The sequence below is a fragment of the Falco cherrug genome, chromosome 4 (assembly GCF_023634085.1).
Source record: "Falco cherrug isolate bFalChe1 chromosome 4, bFalChe1.pri, whole genome shotgun sequence".
NCBI classification, from domain to species: domain Eukaryota; kingdom Metazoa; phylum Chordata; class Aves; order Falconiformes; family Falconidae; genus Falco; species Falco cherrug.
In genome coordinates, this window is record NC_073700.1 from 73,554,465 (window position 1) to 73,570,999 (window position 16,535).

Consider the following 16,535-nt stretch of genomic DNA (forward strand, 5'->3'; position numbering starts at 1 on the left):
GCTCTCCATTGATCAGACCAATGCAAATTACTTTTACATTTTCTTTATATTTAATTTAAATTGAATCATCTCACAGTGACTGCTTAGGTTATTTTCTGGGGCCATTTCAACCTTAAAATCTCCACTGGTTCCCTACGTGGAATATGAAATAACATCAACTTGTATTGATTCAGTGACTCTTTACTGAAGAAATCCATCTGTTACCTACAGATACACCATTAAACAAAACATCACCAGTGAACAATGGAACTCTTCTATCATGCAATTATTAGAAAAGTCCATGATGTAAGTTTGCGCTTTTTCAACTAGCTGCCTCAGTCAACTCGTAAGCACAGTTTAGGAGTTACCACAAGCTGGCAAGCAGTCTCAATAAGCACACATGGAGGCAACCTGTTTGAAGTATTTAATAATATGGACATGGGTTATGCCCTGCTGTTGGCTTCTACATCAGAAAATAGTCCTAGGGCCTCTTAATTTGCTGGTATAGCCTTGGCCCACACATTTATTAGCATTGCCTAAAGAGAAACCAAATATTTCAAACTCATTTGGAATTATTACCACCACTTAAATATATTTAAACCTGGTTTTAAATGCATTTCTTCAATGTGCAATGGTCTGCCATTTTGTCATATCTTTAAAAGGCAAGACATTCAGTTAGACTCTTCTAACCTTGTTTGAATATACTGAAATCTAATTGTGAACATCACAGCTCACTTCACCTCTGTGATGAACAGACCCAGTCTCTGCATTCAAACACCTCTAAACTTTGGGCATTTTGCCCAGCTTTGCTGTTGGCACGGAGAGAATTATATTTTAGCATTACAGGGCTTCTTCCTATAACACCAAAACCATCAAATTCCTGGAAGATATCTTCTGTGCATAGAAAAGTGGGACTATAACAAGAACATAAACCGGCAAAAGGTGGTCAGAGACAGTGATCTTACGGAATTTGTGCAGATCATACAGTTTCAGAGGGGCAAAACCTTATCAACAGAGACACAGCAGCTCCAGCCACTATTGTTCAGACACACAAATTTGCATTGCCCCCTTGCTTGCACCACTGACTCCAGTGGGGACCACACGTGTACAGAGCTCAGCAGGATCAGAGACTGCTTGTTTCAGACTCTTCCATGACCACGACTGGCTCCCCTAGGTTCTCAGTAATTAATAAGTGATCACCATAACATGTTATGCATTCAGAAATCTTTCTTATACTGATATTTCTTTATTCTCCGAATAACATAAATGATGAATTTTTACTAAAGGTATTGCTTAGGTCACTGTTTTACACTTAACTCAGGCTGCATCTTTGTGCCCTTGCTTTCTCAACTACTCTCACTAATGCTCGGGAAAGGCCTGGGTTGATTTTCTTAACATTTTTATAGTACTGGGAGCGAAGAGGGAGGGGATAATGAGAAGGAAAGGGATCATTTATCAAGACAGAATTAAAAGCAAGACTTTAACAAAAATATATTTGGGTTAAGATTTTAAATGGCATTTGCCTGAATTGTCTGGGAACCAATTTCCATTCGCTCTAGCCTCCTGTGGCCAGAAGGTTTATACAATGCATTTTACACTGTGATTTTCCCCATATTATGAGGGGGTAGTTATTTCAGATTCTACTGTGCTTCCAGAGCTTCAAAGCTGAGTCTTAACCTTTCAATCTGCTTATTAATACTCATGTCATGGCTCCTGTTGAGAAAGAGGTTTAGTGTCACTGTCCTCAATCAGTGTCCTTTCATTCACTTTCATTAAAGAACCATGTTTTCCTGACAAAGGATAACAAATGGACGCTGTGGGTCCCTAATGTGCTTTTTGACTACAGAGCCTGTACCATTTGTCTGAAGCAATGGCAATTATTTGTCACTTTAATAGGAGTTGGCAAGGAGATCCAAAAACATATGACCATTATTCATCAATATGTATATCTTGTGCTTGCATTAATATTAGAATATCATTATTATTACCCTGACATTGTATGAGCTAGATGAAATTACATCATGTAAAAAATGTATTAAGCTATGTTCAGCTATATCCATACAGCAAGCAAAAGCAATTTAAAGACCTGTGGCAGCTCTGTGTTGAATGCAGCAATTCATTCTGATTAGCAGTAAAACCCCTTTACCTGTGTATTAATGAAATATATTTCAGTATCATTCTACTGTTAATTGGAAATAGCACAGTTCTGTGTTACTGTTGTTACCAGACATACACAACGATCTCATCCATTTTCTTTGTTCCTAAAATCTCATGATATTTAATACTCCAGGCATTTCTGGTACACGACATGATAAAAACCAGCCAATTTCTGTAAATTCTGGAGAATGGCATAGCCATACTTCTTCCATTTCTTCTAGGTGTTTTTGTTGCTACTGTTTGTGCTTAAGCTGTTGCACATTTCTTTAAACGAAGCTTGTATGCAGTACTTGAGTCCAGTGCTACGTTCATTATCATTTTTTCCTACAGAGGAGTAAGAGTTGTGCTTATGTCAGTGATGGTTGGATTTAGATCAAAAATTACTAGTTAAAGCCAGAGAGATATTCCAATTGTTCCTTGAGTTTGTGGAGCATGGGATTAAAAGTGGATGAAGAAAACATGCTAACAATGTTTAGTATTTTTCTTCTCATTCCCCTCCACCTGAAAAATAACATTACTCTATGAAAAAAGTGAGGTAGAAAAGCCTAGAAATAAAAGCTCTGTAATAAAATTCAAGGGCCGCAGGTTCTATTCAAGCAGGCTATTAGCCTTCATTGCAGAGTTAATTCAGGTTATTTCTCTCCTGAGAGTATGACTTGAGGCAGAAAGACCCCACCATGAAATATTTGAGTAGTGTCTTCATTTGGCTGGGATAGAGTTAATTGTCTTCTTAGCAGCTGGTGCAGTGCTCTGTTCTGGATTTGGTATGAGAATAATGTTGATAACACACTGATTTTAGCGGTTGCTGAGTAGTGTTTATACTAAATCAAGGACTTTTCAATTTCTCAGGCCCTGCCAGCAAGACGGCTGGAAAGGCAGAAGAAATTGGGAGGGGACATAGCCAGGACAGCTACACTGTCCAAAGGGCTATCCCATACCATGGGACATCATGCTCAGTATATAAACTGGGGCCAGTTGGCCAGGGCCTGCCAATCACTGCTGGGCATCGGTCAGTGGGTGGTGAGCAATTGTGTTGTACATCCCTCGTTTTCTTTTTTTCCCTTCCCTTTGGATTTCATTCCTCTCTCCTTCTTCCTCCTTTCATTATAACTGTTAATATTATTATTGTTGTTGCTTTATTTTATTTCAATTATTAAATTGTTCTTATCTCAACCTTCGAGTTTTACATTCCTTTTTTATTCTCTTCCCCATCTCTCTGGGTGGGAGAGGAAGTGAGCAAGCAGCTGCGTGGTACTTAGTTACCAGCTGGGGTTAAACCACAAGTAGTTATGTTTTCCCAGGTGACATACTTATCTTTGCTAACATTAAAAAGGCTTCAAAGCATACACTCCCTTGCACTTAGCAATGCAGCAAGTGCAACCATTTAAGCACACTTTCCTGGTGAATTGTTGGAAAATATAGTTCATAACTAAACAGCAACACCAAAACTTATCAGAGGTGATGGCAAAGGCACATGGCTTCAAAATACTCAAAATGAACAAAAATCAGTTTTGTATCACAAAGCCTTGGAATCCACATGATAGAGTAATTAGTTTAGTAGCTAATAAATTCTAGAAACTTGATTTTTCATCTGTTCCTGTTCTCAGTTGGAATAAGATACAAAGAGCGTGATACTTACAAATTTACATGTGTGAGATTTTTTCAGGTCACTTAATTCCAAGTGTCTTGGTCTCTTCGTTCAGTAGATCTGGACTAATATCCACTAGGAACTTTTAAGGACATGGGACTCTTCCCTTTGTTTATTCTCCTTATCTTCCAATTAAAAACAAAAGCTACATTATTTTACCTCTCCAACTTGATTTGTTCATTAATTCCTATTTGTTCCAACTCTAGCACTGTATCAATTTTTTATCAGATATTTCTGTTAAAATTAGGTTACTCTAAAACATTTAAATCCATCCCACCAACCATGCGCCTTAGTGTGCACTATGGACTTCGATTACTGTTCTAGGAAGGGTTTGACTTTGATCACTCGAGTGCTTTCTTAGTAGGCAGAAAAAGAGAGCTGTAAAATGCCTTTGAATTCCTTCATGGAACAACATAATGTGAAGCAATAGTTGTGTCAACTTAGGAGCAAGCATATATGACAGACAAAAGGGCATCAATTATGCAGGTGGAGGGATTTTTGCAGAATATCACTTGGTGCAATTGAGGCAAAAAGACCAAAGACATGAAGAGAAAGAATCAATAAATCAACAATATGTCCTGAACAACACTGGGATTATAGCACTAAAAAAAGCCCAGCAAGAGTTATGCCAAGTACTACCTGAAAGAGGCTTCTAATTCTTGTCATTTTGAGCATTCCTTGTAAATAAAAAGGATGATACCAAGACACCTGACTCCCTCAACAACTTCTAAAAGAAATATTTAATTGACCAATTGCTCAAGTCAAACAAGAGACATAGGAGGATTCTTTCCACTACTGTGTCTTCTTCACCTACATGTCAAGTAAGCAGTCCAGTCAGAGGGAGGGAGGAAGGTTTGGCCAGTGCAAAAACAAATGCAGCATCAGGACAGGAAGCAGCAGGAGCACTGAAGAGGTCAGCACTGTAACAATTACATAAAGCAGTGAGGAACAAGTGAAAAATAATCCGGACTGCACTTAAACATTGGTTTTTGTAAAGATGGTAGCAGAGGAATTCCACAAGCTTGTGAAACTTCATGTAGCATGAAGCCAGCACTGTCATTTTCCATTCTTCACAAGCATAGGAATGTTTCAGGTATTTCAGGTCGAAAGTATGTTTCTTGAGAAGTCAAATCAACAAAGTGACTAAGCTGCTCTAAAGCTGCAATGGATTTGACATAGAAAGAGAGTGGAAGCATAAAGATGGCCGTGAGCTACCCTGTTCCCATCCCAGAACATGGGGTACCAAGTCCTGCTCTGTAAAACATGAGAATTAAGTGAATAAGTACTGTTTAGTATCTTCATCAATGATAGAGAGAGCAGGATCAAGTGCACCCTCAGCAAGCTTGCAGATGACAGAGTGCTGCAGCTGACATACCTGAGGGATGGGTTGCCATCCAGAGGGGCCTTAGACAAGCTTAAGAATTGGGCCCATGTCAACCTCATGAGGTTCAACAAGGCCAAGTGCCAGGTCCTGCACCTGGGTTGGGGGAACCACCGGCATCAATATAGACTGGAGGATGAAGGTACTGAGAGCAGCCCTGCAGAGGAGGACTTGGAGGTGCTAGTGGATGAAAAGGTGGACATGAGCCAGCAATGTGCATTTGCAGCCCAGAAGGCCAAGTGGGCATCAGGTCAAGGAAAGGGATTATGTCCTTCTACTCTGCTCTGGTGAGACCCCACCTGCAGTGCTGCATCCAGCTCCGGAGCCCTCAGCACAGGAAAGACATGGACCTGCTGGAGCAGGCCCAGGGGAGGGCCACAAATATGATCAGAGGGATGAAACACCTCTCCTGTCAAGACAGGATGGGAGAATTGGGGTTATTCAGCCTGGAGAAGAAAACACTCCAGGGAGACCTTATTGCAGCCTTTCAGTACTTAAAGGGGGGTTATAAGAAAGATAACAGACTTTAGTAGGGCCTGTTGCAATAGGACAGGAGGTAATATATTTAAACTAAAAGAGGGCAGATTCAGACTAGGTATGAGGAAGAAACTTTTTAAACAATGAGGGTGGTGAAACACTGGTGCTTGACCAGAGAGGTGGTAGATGCCCCATCCCTAGAAATATTCAAGGCAAGGTTGGACAGAGCTCTGAACAATCTGATTTAGTTGAAGATGTCCCTGCTCACTGCATGACCTGTGTAGAGGAAAGAAGGCAATGGGTTGATTAGCATTGATAGTATGCAGCTGTGGCTTTCTTGTTATACTTTATACTTCTTTTTTCAAATATATCTATAAGCATTATTAACATAGAATTTTCTTCTTCACCCACATCAATTAGTCCCCACCCATGCTGGGCACCAAAAGTTGCCATTTGAGTTAAGATGAACAACTCATATTGATTAGTTGTCAACAGCTCACCTCTCAGTGTCTGTTATGGGTCACAGGTTCTCCCACTTGCCTCAGCTACACTGGGTACCAATTGTAGTCAGAGTCCAACTCAGTTTGCCTCACACAGGGCACCAGTTATTGCAGCACAAACAAACTAATAGGCTGCAATAAGGCTTTTACCATCAGCCAGATTCTACTACCCATGCTGTTTCTTCCTTCCCCCAGAAACCAAACCACACTACCACTCTCCCACCCACCCCACACTCCTCAGTGCTATTTAAATACTTAGCTGGAACAAGCTACAGCTGCACATCATCCATGTCAACCAACCCACTGCCTTCGAGGCAAGGCCACAGCTGCATGTTATCAATGCTAATCAACCCACTGCCTTCATTCATCTACAGACCTTTAAAGGCCCCTTCCAACCCAAACTTCTATGATTCTATAACCAACAAAATAATAAAGCACTTGGAGAGTTTGATCAAAGAGAAAGAATCCAAAGCTTAGCTACATGAGATGGTTTTCTGAGGAACAATGAGGTCTGGATATAGCAAGCTATGGTTAGAAGTTTTATATCTGCCCAGAGTGGGCTTGCTAAGGTGTACTTTTAATAGCACTTTGGATTGACTTTCTTTTTCCTGTTTTTTTTGATGCAAAATCAGTAAGTATGGGATGGCCAAAGTAGCTGCATCAATGCTTGGATATTGCTTGGAGTGTTTAACAAACATGCCTTTTCAGTGTTTTCTCAAGGGTATATATTATGGTAAGAGCAGAATATTTCTTCAGTCTTCTAAGAGCATGAATGGGAACAAAGAAAAATGGGAAATACAGCACAATTAAGATCATCACCCTTAAATAAGAACAGCTACACTACAAAGCACTGAAGGAAATCATACTGTCTGAATAACTTTAATATGTACATATATCTGGCACTTGTGAATCTTTAAGATTCAGGTTATTTATCTTTCCAGTTTTTAGTAAACAAAATAGAGCTGGAATAAGCTGCAAGAAACCACTTAGCTGGTGCAAAATGGTTTGTGGAAAACCAGAATAGCATCCGAAATAGCAAATCACCTGCTGGTGCTATACAGACAGATGATTTCCTAAAAATAACCTTTAAAAAAAAGTAAAACCTGCAGCCTTCATTAGTTTCCTCACCCGTCTTACCAGTGGGAACCTCACTACCAGACCTATTCGGGCAGGAGTGGGGGAGGCACATGACAGAGTAAATGTCTTGAAGTGAGTGCTGGTGACAGAAGCTAGGACTGCAACTGAAAGAAATGTACATTAAATATGGCATAGTAAAATGAATCTCATATAAGCTTTATGTCTTTTTAGGATTTCACTTTTGTGTAACAGCTCAGAAAACAGCAACGTTTTTCTCTTGTGATTCATAGGGGAGAACCCACAGGAATACTGTGCACATGGTCTGAAAAATCAGACTTTGCGACCACAAAACTTTGAAAGATATGCAGAAGAGTTCCTCAGGATAGTCTAGAATCATAGAATCATTTAGGTTAGAAAAGACTTTGGGGATTATCGTGTCCGACTGTTAACCCAGCACTGCCAAGTCCACCACTAAACTGTATCCCTAAGTGCCACATCTACTCATCTTTTAAACACATCCAGGATGGTGACTCAGCCACTTCCCTGGGCAGCCTGTTCCAATGCTTGACCACCCTTTCAGTGAAGAAATGCTTCCTACAATCTAAACCTCCCCTGGCACAAATGGAGGCCATTTCCTCTTGTCTTGTCACTTGTTCTCTGGAAGAAGACACCCAACCCCACCTCACCACAATCTCCTTTCAGGCAGTTGTAGAGAGCAATAAGGTCTCCCCTGAGCTTCCCTTGCTCCAGACTAAACAACCCCAGTTCCCTCAGCCACTCCTCATAAGCCTTGTGCTCCAGACCCTTCACCAGCTTCGTTGCCCTTCTCTGGACACGCTCCAGCACCTCAACGTCCCTCTTGGTGTGAGGGGCCCAAAACTGAACACAGTGTTCAAGGTGCAGCCTCACCAGTGCTGAGTACAGGGGGACAGTCACTTCCCCGGCCCTGCTGGCCACACTCTTCCTGACACCAGCCAGGATGCTGCTGGCCCCCTTGGCCACCTGGGCACACTGCTGGCTCATGTGCTGTCAACCGTCAACCAGCACCCCCAAGTCATTTCCCACCAGGCACTTCCCAGCCACCCTTCCCCAGCCCGTAGCGCTGCGTGGGGCTGTTGTGTCCCCAGTGCAGGACCCAGCACTTCTCCTACAACTGGCCTCGGCCATGGGCCCGGCCTGCCCAGACCCCCCTGCAGAGCCTCCTGCCCTCAGGCAAATCAACACTCCCCCCGCTTGGTGTCCTCTGCAAACTGGCTGAGGGGGCACTCGATCCCCTCAACCAGATTGTCAATAAAGTTATTAAACAGAACTGGCCCCAATACTGAGCCCTGCGGGACACCACTTGTGACCAGCCACCAGCTGGATATAACACCATTCACCACCACCACCCTTTGGGCTCAGCTGTCCAGCCAGGTTTTAACCCAGCGCAGAGCACACCCATCCAAGCCTTGAGCAGCCAGTTTCTCCAGGAGAATGCTGTGGGAGATGGTGTCAAAGGCTTTACTAAGGTCCAGGCAGACAACATTCACAGCCTTCCCCTCACCCATTAGGTGGGTCCATCTTGTTGTAGGAGATCAGGTTTGTCGAGCAGGACCTGCCTTTCATAACCCTGTGCTGGCTGGGCCTGATCCCCCAGTTGTCCTGCCTGTGCCACATGATGGTGCTCAGGCTGATCTGCTCCATAACCTTCCCCTGCATCGAGGTCAGGCTGCCAGGCCTGTAGTTCCCTGGGTCCTCCTTCCTGCCCTTCTTGTAGCTGGGCATCACACTGGCCTCCAGTCTTCTGGGACCTCTCTAATTTGCCATGACTCTTGATAAATGATGGAAAGTGGCTTGGTGAGTTCCTCTGCCAGCTCCTTCAGTACCCTTGGGTAGATCCCATCCGGCCCCATAGACTTGTGCATGTCTAAGTGGAGCAGCAGGTCACTAATCATTTCCTCCTTGACTGTGGGGACTTCATTCTGCTCCTCCTTGTCCCTGTTTTCCAGCTCAGGAGGCTGAGTACCTGGACGGTAACTGGTCTTACTGTTAAAGACTGAGGCAAAGAAAGTATTAAGCACCTCTGCCTCTTCATCATCCTTTGTGGCAATATTCCTCACCATATCCAATAAATGCTGAAGATTATCCTTGGCTCTCCTTTGGTTTTTAACATATTTGTAAAAACATTTTTTGTTATACTTTATGGCAGTGGCCAGCCTGAGTTCTAGCTGGGTTTTTGTCTCCCTAATCTTTGCCCTGCATAACCTTGTGACATCCTTATAGTACTCCTGAGTTGACTGCTCCCTCTTCCAACTCTCCTTTTCTCCCTGAGTTCCAGCCAAAGCTCTGTTCAGTCAGGCTTTTGGCACATGGGGATGGCCTGCTCCTGCACCTTTAAGACTGCATTCTTGAAGGATGTCCAGCTCCCTGGACCCCTTGGCCCTTCAGAACTGTCTCCCAAGAGACTGTGTCAACCAGGCTCTGAAACAGGCCAAAGCTGGCCCTCTGGAATGCCAAGGTAGTGGGTCCACTGACTCCTTCTTACTTCTTTGGCAATCGAACATGTAGCCATTTTCTGGTAAACTCTCTGGGACAATGATTGTCTTCCATATTGTGCCCAGAATACTGAAACTTTCATCCCTTTTTCAGGTCCCCAAGCAGTGTAACTGGGGGGAAAAAAAAGAAAAAAAAAAAAAAAGGGAAAGGGTATTATCTTGCACTTTTTAAAGCTGCAAATGATGAATATTATATTTTTGTTGCTGCTTTTTTCTTCCTGTGAAAGCAAATATTTATCTTGAGCAGTCAACTAACACATAATAGAAACAGGGCATCCCACACAGTGCAGTGCTGCACCAAGAACTTCTTCAAACTCCCTTCTCAAAGGATATTTATTGTCCTTGACCTTGACTGTCCTTTGGGAAACAGAGAAAATTCAATCTTAGCTTTCCAAAGCAGTAGCAAAAGCTAATCAAACTCACTTTCACTTACATTTCCAGCATGTGTATTGCCTTCTGATGAAGACTTCTGCCCACTGAGAGCTTAATCCAAATCTAAGGCATTCCCACAGGGGCTCTAGGTATGCTGACACCGTAAGTAACTCCATGTCAACTTCAACAAATTTTTAGCTAATCGGGGGTCCTCCAGATTTTATCTTCAGCATCCCAGTTATATTTTAATGTGGAGAGCCTGGCATTTTATATTAAATTTTGGACAATAAAGAAATATTAAATTCATTTGGCTTAAAAAAAATTTTCAATAGGAAAGGTGCTTTTCATCCCATTCTAGCTTCTTTTTAAATAGAAACACTGTGGATAGCATTGCTTATATAGCTTGACAGTGACTTATGTATGAATGGACACATGGACAATATTTGCACCAGATTAAACCTCAATAAAAATAGTCTCAGAAACCTCTGGAGGATATCCTCAAATGTGGAAGAAAAGAGCATTCTAAGGAGCAACTGATGGTGCTTGTGATGAGGTGTAGCTTGTTTTCTGCTCAGCAGACAGTCACTAACATCCAGTGCTACTAAACTCTGTGAATAAAATACACTTTGGGTGAGCTTTCTCATCTATTCAACATTTCACCTCTTCCCTGCAACTCATCTCAAAAATTTCTTTGGCAAAGGGGACAAAAATGTAGCTCGTAAAAAGCTGAAGGTAAAACCATACAATATTCCAATCATTCATTAAGTCATACATGCACAGAGAACTGCAGTTTTACAAGAAGATGCTTATAATGTTTCCTGTATGATTTAGAATTTTATAGTTCTAAAAATGATCTACTGACACACAAAATCTAGATTAGAATGTCAGTTTTGGTTTATCACAGTAGAAATCTATTACCCAAAAAAACCCTCCACAATCTCTGGGGAAGAGAGACAATGGCAGAACTTCCAGAAGTGGTTACAAGAAAACAAAGCACAGTTTTAGTGATTAGGCAAGCAAGAAATAAGTAAAAGATGTGCTTGCTTTAAAACTGGAGAGCTCAGTCCCGCTGCAGAGATTGGGGTAAAGCTAAGCTCTGTAAAGGTTTGTGCTCGTGGTCTCTGAGTATTTCAGTACTCTTGTATTCAAATAAGGAAAGTTTGACAGCTCAAGGGAAAACAACGTAAGCTCATTTTCTTAAATGGGTACACCTCACCAGCAGATGCAAACAGTTCTCAAAAATGGATGAGTTCTTATTGAAAATGGACAATAATTATTCCAAATTAGGACATAATCTAATTAAAGGAAGTTATATTTGAGAACATGATGTAAATAAAAAAGTAATTTAATCAAAATAAAAAAATGAAGTTTGGTTTCAAGGTCAGAACACAAAAGTCATACTACAAATTTTACTTTGCCTCATTGCTTAAATAATTCCTATTCTAAACATATAATATTTGTTTTTCAGCATACTTTGCCGTTCTGTTTGTTAACCATTATCTTTCATGGGCTTGAGTGAATGAACTGCATCGAACTGACCCCTCACATAGGATCCTGCAGAAAAAATGGAAAGAACAGTCTGTCTGGATCCCTGTTGATCCTTCTGGGTGAAATACTGAGTCTGCTGGAATTGCCAGGAATATGGTTATGTATTTAGTAAAATTTTCTCATAAACATTATGTTTTTTTCTTTAATGAATTAGTTGTATAAAGGAAAAGATGGCACAGCAACAACACAAGCTGAACTCTATCATTGGCTTGCATGATACAAACATAAGTGGATTGAATACATCTCACATTTATAAGATCAAGATATTTGAGGTATAAAAATCAAGATAGTGCTCTTAAAAATGAAACATTACAGTCGCATAATGTTTTGAAGGAAAAAGCTTTCAATAAAACATATTTACATCTAACTGACCCATACCCAAAAGTATTCTCATAAATATTTTGCAGTCAAGCAAGATAAAGCTACTTTAAAGAGGAACTGTCAATAATTTCTAAAATAGAACATAAAAATAACTAAGGTGTCCTTTTGATCCTTGTGAGTATACTTTATTTGTCCTTGAAAAAAATATATCCAATGTACCTTTCAAAATGATTTATTATGTGTTATTGTTACAGTGTTCAATATTGTTCAATACTGAACTACTGTACTGATTACCACTCTCCCAGTCTGCTTTAGTTCTATCATGTGCTTTTATTTACCACCTGAGGCAAAAACATTTTAATTGGTTTAGGGAAGCTTGAACTCTCTTTTATCAATGACATATTTCATCAAAACAGAATGAAGCCAGGAGCTGTACGTACTCTCCCAGTGTTGAAAAACAATGGTTTTGTTTGAGAACTTAAGTTTGGCAGTGGATCTCTGCAGTGTAAATTACTTAATCATTTAATAGCGATAGCAGAACATCTTGGTTTTTTCTTCTTTTTTTTAATAGTAAGAAAACTTATAAATAGATTGCATTAACTTCTCCATAGTTTAACTTTATCCTAGACAAATACATTCTGCAAATTGCCCCTAAAGCCTGTATTGTATATCTACCAAAGTTCTAGAGTATAACATTACACAGTTTATAGTTCTGCATGTGACAAAACTAAATCATCTACCTTCTCCTGATTAAAGAAGTTTCTGTTCAAATTAACTTTATACAAAACAGAGAACTGTAGTCATACTTGAAATAAGTCACAGTGTTTGCAGTGATTTAAAAAAAATAATCAAGCTGTCCAGATCAAAAATGCACTTTTAAAAAAGCATATGACTTTCTTAGGGAAGATATCATATGAATTGTGAACAACAAAAAACAGTTGCCTTTCTATTTTATTAAAAGTGCTTATCTGACTAGGCCAGGACCCCGCTGTGAGAATCATATTTTTAAAAAGTTATTTAAAATAAAAATATATGTATAACTACAATATAGTAGTTAAACTTAATTGCAAAACAAGGAATACATTAGTCTGTTATATCAATATTTTCAACTATAATCATAAAATTTAACATTGAAATATAATAAGAATATATAACAAATTTTTTTTCATGAACAACAGAATTGATGAACCCTTTTCTCCTAGCTATTACACCCCTAAGATAAGCTGCCTGCTACAGCTTATGCTTACTTGGGCAAAAGGTGCAGCGGCTGGCTGGCATCACACACGGTGACCAACTAGCCAGTTTCTGTTTCTGCACGTGTAGCAGTTCCACGTGTACTTATGCATGTAAATTCTCTTTGTCTTTTCGTCAGTGAAGGAAATCTCTATTCAAATAGCAGTTTTCACAAAACTTCTCAAAATTCATGACCTTTAAAACCTCAGATCCACCCTGAATGTATTGTTTGAAATTCATTTCCAGGATTCAAAATTTTTTAGGGATAGTTGGAAAGAAAGACGTGCAGACAGATCAAAAGAATAATTGCATATATTTTGTTTGTTTAGGAATTCAAGTGAAACAAAAGCGATAAAAAGAGACACCTATGATCTTTACCTTTTTGGCTTGCACAACAGTACCTTATGGCATGTTGGAGACCCTTCAGTGTCACCAGCAGTCACTGGAAAAGACTTCTGCTTCCCCTGACACTTGTGGTTCTTGCTCTCTGCCTGTTCGCTGCAGGGGGAACAAAAGGAACATGTCTGCAAACTTTAGGCACTGTGGAGGATGTGCTGGGTACATAGGGCACTTGTTGATATGTCAAATGGCTGTGCTTCACAGATTCTTTAGAGGCTTGGGTAAGGAATGCTCTGTTAACCTTAAATCATGCTTAAGACAGGTTGAAAAATGTGCAAAACATGTCTTGTGACGTCCAGAACAAATAATACAGTTAAAAACATTTACAGAATACAACATAACTATTTGTATTGGGTTTGCATGGGAAGACTGGGGGGGTGGGGAGTGGGTGTAGAGGGTGTGTGCTACAGGGGTGGTTTCTGTGAGAAGCTGCTGGAAGATTCCACTACGTCCAATAGAGCCAATCCCAGACAGCTCCAAGACGGACCCACTGCTGGCCAAGGCCAAGCCCATCAGTGATGGTGGTAGAGTCTCTTTGATCACATATTTAAGGAGGGGGGAAAAGTTACTGTGCAACAGCAATTGCAGCAAAACAGAGGAGTAACAATATGTGAGAGCAACAACTCTGCAGACACCAGGTCAGTGCAGAAGGAGGCAGGAGGAGCTCCAGAAGCTGGAGCAGAGATTCCCTGGCAGCCCCTGGTGAAGCCCACGGTGAGGCAGGCTGTGCCCCTCAGCCCAGGGAGGTCCATGGTGGAGCAGGTATCACCTGCAGCCCGTGGAGGACCCCACGCTGGAGCAGGTGGATGCCTAAAGGAGGCTGTGACCTCTGGGAAGCCCGTGCTGGAGCAGGTTTGCTGGCAGGGCCTGTGACCCTGCAGGGAACCCATGCTGGAGCAGCCAGTTCCTGAAAGACTGCAGCCTGTGGAAGGGACCCACGCTGGAAGAGTTCATGAACTTCAGCTCATGGGAAGGATTCACATTGGAGAAATTAATGAAGAACTGTCTCCCACGGGAGGGACCCCACACTGAAGCAGGGGGAAGAGTGTGAGGAGGAAGGAGCAGCAGAGACAGCTGTGATGAACTGACCATAACCCCCATTCCTCCTTCCCCTGCACCACCTGGGGGGAGGAGGCAGAGAAATTGAGAGTGAAGTTGAGCCTGGGAAGAAGGGAGGGGTGAGGGGAAGGTGTTCTTAAGTTTTGATTTTTAGTTCCCATTATACTACTTTGATTTGAATAGTAATAAATTAAACTCATTTCCCTAAGCTGAGTCTGTTTCGCCCATGACAGTAACTGCTGAGTGATCTCCCTGTCCTTATCTCAACCCACAAGCCTTCCATTGTATTTTCTCTCCCTGACCAGTTGAGGAGGGAAGTGACAGAGTGGCTTTGGTGGGCACCTGGTGTTCAGCCAGGGTCAGCCCACAGCACTACCTTTACTTTACATACAATTAGTTTACCTTTACACTAGTAACCTATTTTTCTCCTAACAAGATGCTAATGAGGCTTTCAGGTTTCGTGCATTTCTTTCCCCGATTTTGGAGGTATCTTAAGTCTTACAGCTATTTTCTTCTTTGATGGAATCGGTCTCTTTTGACCAACGTAATTCTATTCTCTCCTTCAATGTGAAAAAATGTTGCTACATTTACATTAGAATAAAGGGGTGGGATTTTTTTTCCTTTTCACAATTACATAACTGTTTCTCTTACACCTAGTAAAGAATTTAGAAAAATGAGGTGTAATGAGGAATGTATTTTTCAGTGAACCGTATACTTTTCATTAGTTTTTGCATTAGAAACATACATGATACAAATATATAAAGAAGCTAGTGTTGTGTAGGTTATTGCTTTCTCCAGCTTAAAACCACATATTGGCAGTTATTAACAATTTCAGGGTGATTATGTGTCTTGGGTGATTGATCTTCAGGCTTTTCCTTTTACCATAACAGTACGGCTTTGAGAAGCTTTTGGATGCTGTAGTTGGAGCTGAAGTTATCATGCAAGCAATTATTTCGGTAAAGCTTCTCAGTTAGCTTAAGATGCGAAATAAAGCAGATCTCTCATTGTTTGGCTGTTGATGTTTCTGAAGAAGCATTTGTATCCAAAACTTCCATAGATGAAGACAGCATTCAACACTGGGAATCCTTGCTGACTTACTGGGAAAGGGATTTATATTTCAAAAAGCCAAGCAGAGTTTCTATCACCTTCGGTCTTCCAGGTGAACTGCTGGAGGAGCATCTGGCAAGTTTCTGCCAGATTCTTAAGATGTCACAAGGTTGAAGGTCTGGCAGTGGCATTCCTGCCGAGTTTCATACTAACAGAAATTTGGACAAGCATTGAAAAGAACTTGTATGATGTCCTTGACATTCAACATCAAAACATTTCCAACATCACCTTAAACAAGCTCTTTATACCATTTATTCTGAAACAGGAAAAAGACTGTCTTCTATCTAGGGAAATACTACTGGTATTTGTGTGACTGTTATAAAAAGTGAATATATAGGACCTAATTTAAAAATTCCCCCCAAGTGATAACTGTTTTGCTTTGATTCTCGAAAAATACTCTACAACACAGTTTTGTTGACAAGCCATAGGTAAGTACAGAAAAATGGCAGCCCTTCAAAACCGTTTGTTGAAAATCTATCCAGCTTAGGGCCTCTCTCAGTTTAAGATTCTGATTACACAGACTGGCACTACTATATTTCTTTAGAATATAGTTAGATATAAGATGATAATGTATTTTTCACACTTATGAAAACCTTACTGGCAATAGAGTTAGCAAGGTGTTTACTGAAAATGCTTTTTAAATGTTTTTTAAATTTTACTTGAAAAATACTCCAAAAACATACTGCAGGAGATGATATTTCCAGACCTGACCTAATTTGCAACAAATCAATAACAAATTTTTG

At 40.8% G+C, this 16,535-nt stretch overlaps 1 long non-coding RNA gene across 2 annotated transcripts in view; it reads right to left on the reverse strand.

Annotated features, from left to right (window-relative positions):
- The window catches only part of LOC129735891 (uncharacterized), a 62,386-nt gene that overhangs the window by 25,948 nt on the left and 19,903 nt on the right, over positions 1–16,535 (reverse strand). For both annotated transcript variants that reach the window (XR_008731820.1, XR_008731819.1), the window contains exon 2: positions 13,606–13,725. This is a non-coding gene — a long non-coding RNA (uncharacterized LOC129735891). The remainder of the gene's footprint in view (positions 1–13,605; positions 13,726–16,535) is intronic.